Source organism: Salvelinus fontinalis, unplaced genomic scaffold, assembly GCF_029448725.1.
Source record: "Salvelinus fontinalis isolate EN_2023a unplaced genomic scaffold, ASM2944872v1 scaffold_0215, whole genome shotgun sequence".
Classification (NCBI taxonomy): domain Eukaryota; kingdom Metazoa; phylum Chordata; class Actinopteri; order Salmoniformes; family Salmonidae; genus Salvelinus; species Salvelinus fontinalis.
In genome coordinates, this window is record NW_026600424.1 from 139,672 (window position 1) to 155,049 (window position 15,378).

Below are 15,378 nucleotides of genomic sequence, written 5' to 3' on the forward strand. Positions count from 1 at the left end.
GAAAGGGCCTAGCTAACTCCTCTGTGTGAGAGAACGTGGGAAAGGGTGACTCCTCTGTGTGAGAGAACGAGGGAAAGGGCCTAGCTAATTCCTCTGTGTGAGAGAACGAGGGAAAGGGCCTAGCTAACTCCTCTGTGTGAGAGAACGTGGGAAAGGGTGACTCCTCTGTGTGAGAGAACATGGGAAAGAGCCTAGCTAACTCCTCTGTGTGAGAGAACGTGGGAAAGGGTCTAGCTAACTCTGTGTGAGAGAACGTGGGAAAGAGCCTAGCTAACTCCTCTGTATGAGAGAACGTGGGAAAGGGCCTAGCTAACTCATCTGTGTGAGAGAACGTGGGAAAGGGCCAAGCTAACTCCTCTGTGTGAGAGAACGTGGGAAAGGGCCTAGCTAACTCCTCTATGTGAGAGAACATGGGAAAGGGCCTAGCTAACTCCTCTGTGTGAGAGAACGTGGGAAAGAGCCTAGCTAACTCCTCTGTGAGAGAGAACGTGGGAAAGGGCCTAGCTAACTCCTCTGTGTGAGAGAACGTGGGAAAGGGTGACTCCTCTGTGTGAGAGAACGTGGGAAAGAGCCTAGCTAACTCCTCTGTGTGAGAGAACGTGGGAAAGGGCCTAGCTAACTCCTCTGTGAGAGAGAACGTGGGAAAGAGCCTAGCTAACTCCTCTGTGTGAGAGAACGTGGGAAAGGACCTAGCTAACTCCTCTGTGTGAGAGAACGTGGGAAAGGACCTAGCTAACTCCTCTGTGTGAGAGAACGTGGGAAAGGACCTAGCTAACTCCTCTGTGTGAGAGAACGAGGGAAAGGACCCAGCTAACTCCTCTGTGTTAGAGAATGAGGGAAAGGGTGACTCCTCTGTGTTAGAGAACGTGGGAAAGAGCCTAGCTAACTCCTCTGTGTGAGAGAACGTGGGAAAGGGTGACTCCTCTGTGTGAGAGAACATGGGAAAGGGTGACTCCTCTGTGTTAGAGAATGTGGGAAAGGGCCTAGCTAATTCCTCTGTGTGAGAGAACGAGGGAAAGGGCCTAGCTAACTCCTCTGTGTGAGAGAACGTGGGAAAGAGCCTAGCTAACTCCTCTGTGTGAGAGAACATGGGAAAGGGCCTAGCTAACTCCTCTGTGTGAGAGAACATGGGAAAGGGCCTAGCTAACTCCTCTGTGTGAGAGAACGTGGGAAAGAGCCTAGCTAACTCCTCTGTGTGAGAGAACGTGGGAAAGGGTGACTCCTCTGTGTGAGAGAACGTGGGAAAGGGTGACTCCTCTGTGTGAGAGAACGTGGGAAAGGGTGACTCCTCTGTGTGAGAGAACATGGGAAAGGGCCTAGCTAACTCCTCTGTGTGAGAGAACGTGGGAAAGGGCCTAGCTAACTCCTCTGTGTGAGAGAACGTGGGAAAGGGCCTAGCTAACTCCTCTGTGTGAGAGAACGTGGGAAAGGGCCTAGCTAACTCCTCTGTGTGAGAGAACGTGGGAAAGAGCCTAGCTAACTCCTCTGTGTGAGAGAACGTGGGAAAGGGACTAGCTAACTCCTCTGTGTGAGAGAACGTGGGAAAGGGCCTAGCTAACTCCTCTGTGTGAGAGAACGTGGGAAAGGGTCTAGCTAACTCCTCTGTGTGAGAGAACATGGGAAAGGGTAAATCCTCTGTGTGAGAGAACGTGGGAAAGGGTGACTCCTCTGTGTGAAAGAACGTGGGAAAGGGCCTAGCTAACTCCTCTGTGTGAGAGAACGTGGGAAAGGGTCTAGCTACCTCCTCTGTGTGAGAGAACGTGGGAAAGAGTCTAGCTAACTCCTCTGTGTGAGAGAACGTGGGAAAGGGTCTAGCTAACTCCTCTGTGTGAGAGAACGTGGGAAAGGGCCTAGCTAACTCCACTGTGTGAGAGAACGTGGGAAAGGACCTAGCTAACTCCTCTGTGTGAGAGAACGAGGGAAAGGACCCAGCTAACTCCTCTGTGTTAGAGAACGAGGGAAAGGATGACTCCTCTGTGTTAGAGAACGTGGGAAAGAGCCTAGCTAACTCCTCTGTGTGAGAGAACGGGGGAAAGGGTGACTCCTCTGTGAGAGAAAACGTGGGAAAGGGCCTAGCTAACTCCTCTGTGTGAGAGAACGTGGGAAAGGGCCTAGCTAACTCCTCTGTGTGAGAGAACGTGGGAAAGGGCCTAGCTAACTCCTCTGTGTGAGAGAACGTGGGAAAGGGCCTAGCTAACTCCTCTGTGTGAGAGAACGTGGGAAAGGGCCTAGCTAACTCCTCTGTGTGAGAGAACGTGGGAAAGGGCCTAGCTAACTCCTCTGTGTGAGAGAACGTGGGAAAGGGCCTAGCTAACTCCTCTGTGTGAGAGAACGTGGGAAAGGGCCTAGCTAACTCCTCTGTGTGAGAGAACGAGGGAAAGGGTGACTCCTCTGTGTGAGAGAACGTGGGAAAGGGTAACTCCTCTGTGTGAGAGAACGTGGGAAAGGGCCTAGCTACCTCCTCTGTGTGAGAGAACGTGGGAAAGGGCCTAGCTAACTCCTCTGTGTGAGAGAACGTGGGAAAGGGTAACTCCTCTGTGAGAGAGAACGTGGGAAAGGGCCTAGCTAACTCCTCTGTGTGAGAGAATGTGGGAAAGGGCCTAGCTAACTCCTCTGTGTGAGAGAACGTGGGAAAGGGCCTAGCTAACTCCTCTGTGTGAGAGAACGTGGGAAAGGGCCTAGCTACCTCCTCTGTATGAGAGAACGTGGGAAAGGGCCTAGCTAACTCCTCTGTGTGAGAGAACGTGGGAAAGGGTGACTCCTCTGTGTGAGAGAACGTGGGAAAGGGCCTAGCTAACTCCTCTGTGTGAGAGAACGTGGGAAAGGGCCTAGCTAACTCCTCTGTGTGAGAGAACGTGGGAAAGGGTGACTCCTCTGTGTGAGAGAACGTGGGAAAGGGCCTAGCTAACTCCTCTGTGTGAGAGAACGTGGGAAAGAGCCTAGCTAACCCCTCTGTGTGAGAGAACGTGGGAAAGGGTCTAGCTAACTCCTCTGTGTGAGAGAACGTGGGAAAGAGCCTAGCTAACTCCTCTGTGTGAGAGAACGTGGGAAAGAGCCTAGCTAACTCCTCTGTGTGAGAGAACGTGGGAAAGGGCCTAGCTACCTCCTCTGTGTGAGAGAACGTGGGAAAGGGCCTAGGTAACTCCTCTGTGTGAGAGAACGTGGGAAAGGGTGACTCCTCTGTGTGAGAGAACGTGGGAAAGAGCCTAGCTAACTCCTCTGAGTGAGAGAACGTGGGAAAGGGTGACTCCTCTGTGTGAGAGAACGTGGGAAAGGGCCTAGCTAACTCCTCTGTGTGAGAGAACGGGGGAAAGGGCCTAGCTAACTCCTCTGTGTGAGAGAACGTGGGAAAGGGTGACTCCTCTGTGTGAGAGAACGAGGGAAAGGGCCTAGCTAACTCCTCTGTGTGAGAGAACGTGGGAAAGGGTGACTCTTCTGTGTGAGAGAACGAGGGAAAGAGCCTAGCTAACTCCTCTGTGTTAGAGAACGGGGGAAAGGGCCTAGCTAACCCCTCTGTGTGAGAGAACGTGGGAAAGAGCCTAGCTAACTCCTCTGTGAGAGAACGTGGGAAAGAGCCTAGCTAACTCCTCTGTGTGAGAGAACGTGGGAAAGGGCCTAGCTAACTCTTCTGTGTGAGAGAACGTGGGAAAGGGTAACTCCTCTGTGTGAGAGAACGTGGGAAAGGGCCTAGCTAACTCCTCTGTGTGAGAGAACGTGGGAAAGGGCCTAGCTAACTCCTCTGTGTGAGAGAACGTGGGAAAGGGCCTAGCTAACTCCTCTGTGTGAGAGAACGTGGGAAAGAGCCTAGCTAACTCCTCTGTGTGAGAGAACGTGGGAAAGGACCTAGCTAACTCCTCTGTGTGAGAGAACGGGGGAAAGGGTTACACATAGTGGTGTTGCGTTGACCGTATTAGCGCCACACCGGCGGTCACCAGTCATGGCGCCAGTCAAATTCCAGGTGACCGTTTTATCACGGATATTATGCTTCTCCCAGCTCTGATGCTGCTGATGGTCATTAATAGCCGACCAAACTTGCTAACGGCCTGGTACTCAGCACTCTATTGTCCCTCTAATCAATCCGACATCAATGCAAATGTAACCAAAAATCTAATCAAACACTTCATGAGAGCCCATGAGCTCATGTTGCCCAACATTTCTATCGGCTATGTGAGAAAACAGAGTGATGGCCTCTACTAAAAAGAGGAGGTTCCCATCAGCTTTCTATAGGCTAGGCCTACTATATTTATTTCTCAACTTTCCTAACATTAAGCACATTGCTTCTCTTTAAAACAGGAGTATCGCCTACCTGGCTGGCATGAAAATGAACCATGGGGAGGTGCATGATAAAGGTCCATTCTAAATCAAACCAAATTTCACACAAATATTATTTTGTTTATGTAAATACAATATTAAATCAAGAATAGTCTGATGGGTGACAATATTAGCCAATCACTTGTGAATTATATATGATCACATGTGAATGATGCCCAGCATAAGAAACAATTCCTTTTCATAGTCGCACACCTCATGTAGCCTAGCTCATAGACCTATATGTTTTGATAAGGTTTGTATCACAACTAAAGTGGCCAAATAACTTCTTCAAATTAAGCAAATTAATCCACAAGGGGTGTAGAGACTAACTGGCATACATAAGCAGTTTAGGGAAGATAATTTTCACCATAAAAATGCACCTTTATAATAAAAGCATTACCTGCATAATCTAATTTGCGGTCACCTTTAGTAATGGTGTTATTCCGCTAATGTAACATTCATGCTTATAGTCTACTACCACAAGCGCATTGCTGCGCATATAATGTGAAGAAACAGCCTAATAGCTTATCAACATTTTAAGTTTAACGTTCTGATCTAAACACCATGTCCTCTCTCCTCTCCTAAACACCATGTCCTCTCTCCTCTCCTCTCCTAAACACCATGTCCTCTCTCCTCTCCTCTCCTAAACACCATGTCCTCTCTCCTCTCCTCTCCTAAACACCATGTCCTCTCTCCTCTCCTCTCCTAAACACCATGTCCTCTCTCCTCTCCTAAACACCATGTCCTCTCTCCTCTCCTCTCCTAAACACCATGTCCTCTCTCCTCTCCTCAACACCATGTCCTCTCTCCTCTCCTAAACACTATGTCCTCTCTCCTCTCCTCTCCTAAACACCATGTCCTCTCTCCTCTCCTCTCCTAAACACCATGTCCTCTCTCCTCTCGTCTCCTAAACACCATGTCCTCTCTCCTCTCCTAAACACCATGTCCTCTCTCCTCTCCTAAACACCATGTCCTCTCTCCTCTCCTCTCCTAAACACCATGTCCTCTCTCCTCTCCTCTCCTAAACACCATGTCCTCTCTCCTCTCGTCTCCTAAACACCATGTCCTCTCTCCTCTCCTAAACACCATGTCCTCTCTCCTCTCCTAAACACCATGTCCTCTCTCCTCTCCTAAACACCATGTCCTCTCTCCTCTCCTAAACACCATGTCCTCTCTCCTCTCCTAAACACCATGTCCTCTCTCCTCTCCTAAACACCATGTCCTCTCTCCTCTCCTCTCCTAAACACCATGTCCTCTCCTCTCCTAAACACCATGTCCTCTCTCCTCTCCTCTCCTAAACACCATGTCCTCTCTCCTCTCGTCTCCTAAACACCATGTCCTCTCTCCTCTCCTAAACACCATGTCCTCTCTCCTCTCTCCCCTCCTAAACACCAGGTCCTCTCTCCTCTCCTCTCCGAAACACCATGTCCTCTCTCCTCTCCTCTCCTCTCCTAAACACCATGTCCTCTCTCCTCTCCTCTCCTAAACACCATGTCCTCTATCCTCTCCTCTCCTAAACACCATGTCCTCTCTCCTCTCCTAAACACCATGTCCTCTCTCCTCTCCTAAACACCATGTCCTCTCTCCTCTCCTCTCCTAAACACCATGTCCTCTCTCCTCTCCTCTCCTAAACACCATGTCCTATCTCCTCTCCTAAACACCATGTCCTCTCTCCTCTCCTCTCCTAAACACCATGTCCTCTCTCCTCTCCTCTCCTAAACACCATGTCCTCTCTCCTCTCCTCTCCTAAACACCAGGTCCTCTCTCCTCTCCTCTCTTAAACACCATGTCCTCTCTCCTCTCCTCTCCTAAACACCATGTCCTCTCTCCTCTCCTAAACACCATGTCCTCTCTCCTCTCCTCTCCTAAACACCATGTCCTCTCTCCTCTCCTCTCCTAAACACCATGTCCTCTCTCCTCTCCTAAACACCATGTCCTCTCTCCTCTCCTAAACACCATGTCCTCTCTCCTCTCCTAAACACCATGTCCTCTCTCCTCTCCTCTCCTAAACACCATGTCCTCTCTCCTCTCCTCTCCTAAACACCATGTCCTCTCTCCTCTCTCCTCTCCTAAACACCATGTCCTCTCTCCTCTCATAAACACCATGTCCTCTCTCCTCTCCTAAACACCATGTCCTCTCTCCTCTCCTCTCCTAAACACCATGTCCTCTCTCCTCTCCTAAACACCATGTCCTCTCTCCTCTCCTCTCCTAAACACCATGTCCTCTCTCCTCTCCTCTCCTAAACACCATGTCCTCTCTCCTCTCTCCTCTCCTAAACACCATGTCCTCTCTCCTCTCCTCTCCTAAACACCATGTCCTCTCTCCTCTCTCCTCTCCTAAACACCATGTCCTCTCTCCTCTCCTAAACACCATGTCCTCTCTCCTCTCTCCTCTCCTAAACACCATGTCCTCTCTCCTCTCCTCTCCTAAACACCATGTCCTCTCTCCTCTCCTCTCCTAAACACCATGTCCTCTCTCCTCTCCTCTCCTAAACACCATGTCCTCTCTCCTCTCTCCTCTCCTAAACACCATGTCCTCTCTCCTCTTCTAAACACCATGTCCTCTCTCCTCTCCTAAACACCATGTCCTCTCTCCTCTCCTCTCCTAAACACCAGGCCCTCTCCCCTCTCCTCTCCTAAACACCATGTCCTCTCTCCTCTCCTAAACACCATGTCCTCTCTCCTCTCCTAAACACCATGTCCTCTCTCCTCTCCTAAACACCATGTCCTCTCTCCTCTCCTCTCCTAAACACCATGTCCTCTCTCCTCTCCTCTCCTAAACACCATGTCCTCTCTCCTCTCCTCTCCTAAACACCATGTCCTCTCTCCTCTCCTCTCCTAAACACCATGTCCTCTCTCCTCTCCTCTCCTAAACACCATGTCCTCTCTCCTCTCCTAAACACCATGTCCTCTCTCCTCTCCTCTCCTAAACACCATGTCCTCTCTCCTCTCCTCTCCTAAACACCATGTCCTCTCTCCTCTCCTCAACACCATGTCCTCTCTCCTCTCCTAAACACCATGTCCTCTCTCCTCTCCTCTCCTAAACACCATGTCCTCTCTCCTCTCCTCTCCTAAACACCATGTCCTCTCTCCTCTCGTCTCCTAAACACCATGTCCTCTCTCCTCTCCTAAACACCATGTCCTCTCTCCTCTCCTAAACACCATGTCCTCTCTCCTCTCCTCTCCTAAACACCATGTCCTCTCTCCTCTCCTCAACACCATGTCCTCTCTCCTCTCCTCAACACCATGTCCTCTCTCCTCTCCTAAACACCATGTCCTCTCTCCTCTCCTCTCCTAAACACCATGTCCTCTCTCCTCTCCTCTCCTAAACACCATGTCCTCTCTCCTCTCGTCTCCTAAACACCATGTCCTCTCTCCTCTCCTAAACACCATGTCCTCTCTCCTCTCGTCTCCTAAACACCATGTCCTCTCTCCTCTCCTCTCCTAAACACCATGTCCTCTCTCCTCTCGTCTCCTAAACACCATGTCCTCTCTCCTCTCCTAAACACCATGTCCTCTCTCCTCTCCTAAACACCATGTCCTCTCTCCTCTCCTCTCCTAAACACCATGTCCTCTCTCCTCTCCTCAACACCATGTCCTCTCTCCTCTCCTAAACACCATGTCCTCTCTCCTCTCCTCTCCTAAACACCATGTCCTCTCTCCTCTCGTCTCCTAAACACCATGTCCTCTCTCCTCTCCTAAACACCATGTCCTCTCTCCTCTCCTCAACACCATGTCCTCTCTCCTCTCCTAAACACCATGTCCTCTCTCCTCTCCTCTCCTAAACACCATGTCCTCTCTCCTCTCCTAAACACCATGTCCTCTCTCCTCTCGTCTCCTAAACACCATGTCCTCTCTCCTCTCCTAAACACCATGTCCTCTCTCCTCTCCTAAACACCATGTCCTCTCTCCTCTCCTCTCCTAAACACCATATCCTCTCTCCTCTCCTCAACACCATGTCCTCTCTCCTCTCCTAAACACCATGTCCTCTCTCCTCTCCTCTCCTAAACACCATGTCCTCTCTCCTCTCCTCTCCTAAACACCATGTCCTCTCTCCTCTCGTCTCCTAAACACCATGTCCTCTCTCCTCTCCTAAACACCATGTCCTCTCTCCTCTCGTCTCCTAAACACCATGTCCTCTCTCCTCTCCTCTCCTAAACACCATGTCCTCTCTCCTCTCCTAAACACCATGTCCTCTCTCCTCTCCTAAACACCATGTCCTCTCTCCTCTCCTCTCCTAAACACCATGTCCTCTCTCCTCTCCTCAACACCATGTCCTCTCTCCTCTCCTAAACACCATGTCCTCTCTCCTCTCCTCTCCTAAACACCATGTCCTCTCTCCTCTCCTCTCCTAAACACCATGTCCTCTCTCCTCTCCTCTCCTAAACACCATGTCCTCTCTCCTCTCCTCTCCTAAACACCATGTCCTCTCTCCTATCCTCTCCTAAACACCATGTCCTCTCTCCTCTCCTCAACACCATGTCCTCTCTCCTCTCCTAAACACCATGTCCTCTCTCCTCTCCTAAACACCATGTCCTCTCTCCTCTCCTCTCCTAAACACCATGTCCTCTCTCCTCTCGTCTCCTAAACACCATGTCCTCTCTCCTCTCGTCTCCTAAACACCATGTCCTCTCTCCTCTCCTAAACACCATGTGATGCATTCAAGATACATTCAATTCCCTGGCATAAAACAGTTGTTTTGATGGTAGTGGTTGTTATAATTTGTGATCTATCGCATCTCACAACTGTCCCGGACTATGTTTGGAATATTTATTTTTCACACTGTCACGTTCCTGATCTTATTTCCTTTGTTTAGTCTTTGGTTAGTTGGTCAGGACGTGAGCTGGGTGGGTGTAGTCTATGTTATGTGTTCTTTGTTTAGGTTTGTCTTATTGGCCTGATATGGTTCTCTATCAGAGGCAGGTGTTTTACGTTGTCTCTGATTGGGAACCATATTAAGGTAGCCTGTTTTCACTGTTGGTTTGTGGGCGATTGTTCCTGTTCTTGCGGCCATCTGTTTTTTGTGTTCTCTAGTTCGGGACTGTAGCTTCGTTGGGGTTTTCGTCTGTTTATTGTTTTGTTCGTATTGAGAAGTATTCTAATAAATAATGGATACGCACCACGCTGCGCTTTGGTCCTCTTCTCGTTCTACCGACGGAAGCCATTACACACACAGAATAGAATAGGTTGGCTTTTGTACTATGGGGGATAGTAGATTGACATAGTGCTTTTCGTGTTTATTAGGCCTACTCGTCTTGTTGAGTTGTTCCACACCTGCATTACTAGCTGTTTGGGGTTTTAGGCTGGGTTTCTGTACAGCACTTCGAGATATTAGCTGATGTACGAAGGGCTATATAAAATAAACTTGATTGATTGATTCCAATATCTTCAGTGCGCACCTCGGAATTGGATGAGGACGCACGCTGTTGCATCCCCGATGTGTCTGTCTTCACTTGTAGCCTGTGAGAAAGACCCGATCACCTGATGGAGAGCCGTGTGAGTGAGAGGCGCTTCAGAGTGTGCAGCACTCAGGGAGAAGGGCACAACTCAACACTCCTGTCCAAGGGCACAACGGCCACTGGCTGCAAAAGGCAGGGATTTTTTTTAGGGTGCATTACGGCCACAAAGGGGATTCCGCAGTGAAACTCTAGGGCAAGAGAATCATCAAGTAAGTAACTATCAAGTGCTTGTCAAATTGTGAATGAGAGACTGATGAAGTGTGTACAGCCTGTGCAAAAAAAACTAAGTAGAACTCATGCCTTTCAAGCGACTTTTTTCAATTCATCATTAGAGTCACATCATGCAGCCTTACAATGTATTACAAATCAACACATGTAGCCCAACATTTGTAGAACAACTAAAGTTACATTCGTAACTCGACATTAAACATATAGGACCTATTTCTTTGTTAACCGCTCAATACAGAATATCTGAATGGGCAACACTCCCTCAAATCGTTGGGAGAAAATATCCTTTATTTTATTCAGCTTTGTTCAACTGTATTCTTCATACTATACAATAATGACATTGGAATTCTAAGCAAATCTTGTCTGCTAAATGAACTAATGCAGCCCACAGCCATTTGGCATAGCCACATCAGGACCTGCTAAATGAACTAATGCAGCCCACAGCCATTTGGCATAGCCACATCAGGACCTGCTAAATGAACTAATGCAGCCCACAGCCATTTGGCATAGCCACATCAGGACCTGCTAAATGAACTAATGCAGCCCACAGCCATTTGGCATAGCCACATCAGGACCTAACATAAGAACAACTCAGAGGATGCTCTGAGTTGTGTTCTTCTAAAATAGACGACATTTTCTTCATATCATACTTCTTTAGACCTGTCTAAAATAAATAATGAATTTAATGTGATGGTGTAGGCTATATTACATGGATTTATTAGACTTTTTAAAATATAGATGTTCCAAAGGTCTGCATCAGTGGCTTGTGGAAGCCAGGAGATGCTAAATGTGTTTATGTTAACTAACGGTCGATTACTATGAGACCGACGGTTATTTGCTTGACAGGAGGACTGAGAGGGAAGAAGGACCTCTAGCTCTTCTGTGACACACCGAACGTGGGACTGCAGGGTAGATGACAAAACAGTTACTGGACGAATTCATGACTCATTAACACAGTCATACAGGATGCATCACAGCTTGTTCATTTTTAGCATCCCTCTGTAGCAGTACCATAGATAGAAATTGGTTGGGCCATTACGTTTACATAGTTTAGCAGGAAGCAAGATCCCAGAAATGTTCCATACGCACAAAAATATCTAAAATTTCTCTAAAATGTTGTGCAAAAATGTGTTTACATCCTTACTAGTCAGCATTTCTCCTTTGCCAAGATAATTCATCCACCTGACATGTGTGGCATATCAAGAACCTGATTAAACAGCATGGTCATTACACAGGTGCACTTTGTGCTGGGGACAATAGAAGGCCATGCTAAAATGTGCAGTTTTATCACATAACACAAGTTGTAATGGAGCATGCAATTGTCATGCCAACTGCTGGAATGTCCACCAGAGCTGTTGCCAGAGAATTTAATGTTCATTTCTCTACCATCAACTCCAACCTCCTTTCAGTAAATGTGGGAGTATGTCCAACCGGCCTGACAACCGCAGACCAGGACCTCCACATCCGGCTTCTTCACCTGCGGGATCTGTAACTCAGTAATTGTCGCGGATGTATTTTTGTTTAGTGTGATAAGGATAATAATATAGGTGACTGTGATAAGGATAATAATATAGGTGACTGTGATAAGGATAATAATATAGGTGACTGTGATAAGGATAATAATATAGGTGACTGTGATAAGGATAATAATATAGGTGACTGTGATAAGGATAATAATATAGGTGACTGTGATAAGGGTAATAATATAGGTGACTGTGATAAGGATAATAATATAGGTGACTGTGATAAGGATAATAATATAGGTGACTGTGATAAGGATAATAATATAGTTGACTGTGATAAGGATAATAATTTAGATGATTGTGATAAGGATAATAATATAGATGACTGTGATAAAGATAATAATATAGGTGACTGTGATAAGGATAATAATATAGGTGACTGTGATAAGGATAATAATATAGGTGACTGTGATAAGGATAATAATATAGGTGACTGTGATAAGGATAATAATATAGGTGACTGTGATAAGGATAATAATATAGGTGACTGTGATAAGGATAATAATATAGGTGACTGTGATAAGGATAATAATATAGGTGACTGTGATAAGGATAATAATATAGGTGACTGTGATAAGGGTAATAATATAGGTGACTGTGATAAGGATAATAATATAGGTGACTGTGATAAGGATAATAATATAGGTGACTGTGATAAGGATAATAATATAGTTGACTGTGATAAGGATAATAATATAGATGATTGTGATAAGGATAATAATATAGATGACTGTGATAAAGATAATAATATAGGTGACTGTGATAAGGATAATAATATAGGTGACTGTGATAAGGGTAATAATATAGGTGACTGTGATAAGGGTAATAATATAGGTGACTGTGATAAGGATAATAATACAGGTGACTGTGATAAGGATAATAATATAGGTGACTGTGATAAGGATAATAATACAGGTGACTGTGATAAGGGTAATAATATAGGTGACGTGCTTCTACACCTGCATTGCTTGCTGTTTGGGGTTTTAGGCTGGGTTTCTGTACAGCACTTTGAGATATTAGCTGATGTACGAAGGGCTATATAAAATAAACTTGATCGATTGATTGATTGCGATAAGGATAATAATATAGATGACTGTGATAAGGATAATAATATAGGGGACTGTGATAAGGATAATAATATAGGGGACTGTGATAAGGATAATAATATAGGGGACTGTGATAAGGGTAATAATATAGGTGACTGTGATAAGGATAATAATATAGATGACTGTGATAAGGATAATAATATAGGTGACTGTGATAAGGATAATAATATAGGTGACTGTGATAAGGATAATAATATAGGTGACTGTGATAAGGATAATAATATAGATGACTGTGATAAGGATAATAATATAGGTGACTGTGGTATGGATAATAATATAGGTGACTGTGATAAGGATAATAATATAGATGACTGTGATAAGGATAATAATATAGATGACTGTGATAAGGATAATAATATAGGTGTGTGTCACACCCTGGCCTCTGTTATATTGATTTTCTGTATTAGTTTAGTTAGGTCAGGGTGTGACATGGGGGATGTTTGTGTGTTTTGTCTAGTGTAGGGTGTGTGTATTGTTTAGGGGTTTTGTGTAGTGTATGGGGTTGTGTTCAGTAGAGAAGTTTAGGAAAGTCTATGGTTGCCTGGTTTGGTTGTAACGGCTTTCCTCCTCCTCTTCATCCGAAGAGGAGGAGCAGGGATTGAACCAAAATGCAGCGTTGTAGTTCGACATATTATTTATTTACAACAAACAGACGAAGACGAAAAACTCTTGAACAAAAATACAAAACAATAAAGGACGTAGACAGACCTGGACGACGAACTTACATGAAACACGAAGAACGCATGAACAGGAAAACTGACTACATAAAACGAACGAACAAACAAAACCGAAAACAGTCCCGTGTGGCGTAACATACACAGACACTGACACAGGAGACAACCACCCACAAACAAACAGTGTGAAAACACCTACCTTAATATGGCTCTCAATCAGAGGAAATGAAAACCACCTGCCTCTAATTGAGAGCCATATCAGGTCACCCTTTAACCAACATAGAAACACATAACATAGACTACCCACCCAAACTCACGCCCTGACCGTCAAACACATACAAAATAACAGAAAACCGGTCAGGAACGTGACATTGGTTCTCAATCAGAGACAGCTGTTTATTGTTGTCTCTGATTGGGAGCCATATTTAAGGCAGCCATAGGCTTTAGGTGATGGTGGGTAATTGTCTATGTCTAACGTTAGTAGCTGTGTGTGCACTTTCGTTTGTAGCTTCACGTTCGTGGTTTATTGTTTTTGTATTAGTTTGTATAGTGTTCGTTCCGTCTTCGTCTCTAATAAAAGAAGATGTACTCATATCACTCTGCGTATTGGTCCGATCCATGCTCTTCCTCAGATGAGGAGGAGAACGAACGTGACAGTGTGTGTATATATATATGTGATGGGATGTGTAGACATTATTGACAATACGTGGATAGAATATGTAGTATATGTGTAGAATACATGGATAGAATATGGATAGAATATGGATAGAATACATGGACAGAATATGGAGTATATCTGTAGAAAACGTGGTCTGCACATGCTCTGAGGACACGGATTGGGATTATTATTATTGATTTATTTCACCTTTATTTAACCAGGTAGGCAAGTTGAGAACAAGTTCTCATTTACAACTGTGACCTGGCCAAGATAAAGAAAAGCAGTTCGACACATACAACAACACAGAGTTACACATGGAGTAAAACAAACATACAGTCAATAATACAGTAGAACAATAAGTCTATATACAATGTGAGCAAATGAGGTGAGATAAGGGAGGTGAAGGCAAAAAAAAGGCCATGGTGGCGAAGTAAATACAATATAGCAAGTAAAACACTGGAATGGTAGATTTGCAGTGGAAGAATGTGCAAAGTAGAAATAGAAATAATGGGGTGCAAAGGAGCAAAATAAATAAAAATAAATACAGTAGGGGAAGAGGTAATTGTTTGGGCTAAATTATAGATGGGCTATGTACAGGTGCAGTAATATGTGAGCTGTTCTGACAGCTGGTGCTTAAAGCTAGTGAGGGAGATAAGTGTTTCCAGCTTCAGAGATTTTTGAAGTTATTGTAGACTACCAAAGGAGGAATTGGCTTTGGGGGTAACCGGTGAGATATACCTGCTGGAGCGCGTGCCATGAGTGGGTGCTGCTATGGTGACCAGTGAGCTGAGATAAGGCGGGGCTTTACCTAGCAGAGACTTGTAGATGACCTGTAGCCAGTGGGTTTGGCGACGAGTATGAAGCGAGGGCCAACCAACGAGAGCGTACAGGTCGCAATGGTGGGTAGGGTATGGGGCTTTGGTGACAAAACGGATGGCACTGTGATAGACTGCATCCAGTTTGTTGAGTAGAGTGTTGGAGGCTATTTGTCTGGGCCGGCAGCCTTGCAAGAGTTAACATGCTTGAAGGTCTTAATCACGTCGGCCACGGAGAACGAGAGCTCACAGTCCTCGGGAACGACATGGTGCATATAGCCATAGAAGCACAGTGACTTATGTCTCAATGAGGTCAAATTCGGGCCTTATTTGAGATGTGGCTTTCAGTTAGTTATTTTTGGCCACCCCATCCCATGAGAGTGAATGTCATTCCAGTGCACTGCTAGCTATGACCTCTATCTGATGGTGTTTACATGTTTAGGTAGAAAGACAAAAATAATGTCCCGTTTGGAACACTGACAAGTAAAGAGCATCTGATTGGCTCTCCAGTGGGTGGGTCCAGGCTCCCCAGTGGGTGGGCCCAGCCTCCCCAGTGGGTGGGCCCAGGAATGCCTACACGCGTCCTCTGCAGTCTACACTGCTA

General features: G+C 46.0%; 1 protein-coding gene across 1 annotated transcript in view; it reads right to left on the bottom strand.

The window, feature by feature from the left end:
* LOC129844732 (CDK5 and ABL1 enzyme substrate 2-like) overlaps positions 1-15,378 on the bottom strand; it is a 136,261-nt gene that overhangs the window by 64,888 nt on the left and 55,995 nt on the right. The gene's annotated exons all lie outside the window — the stretch shown is intronic.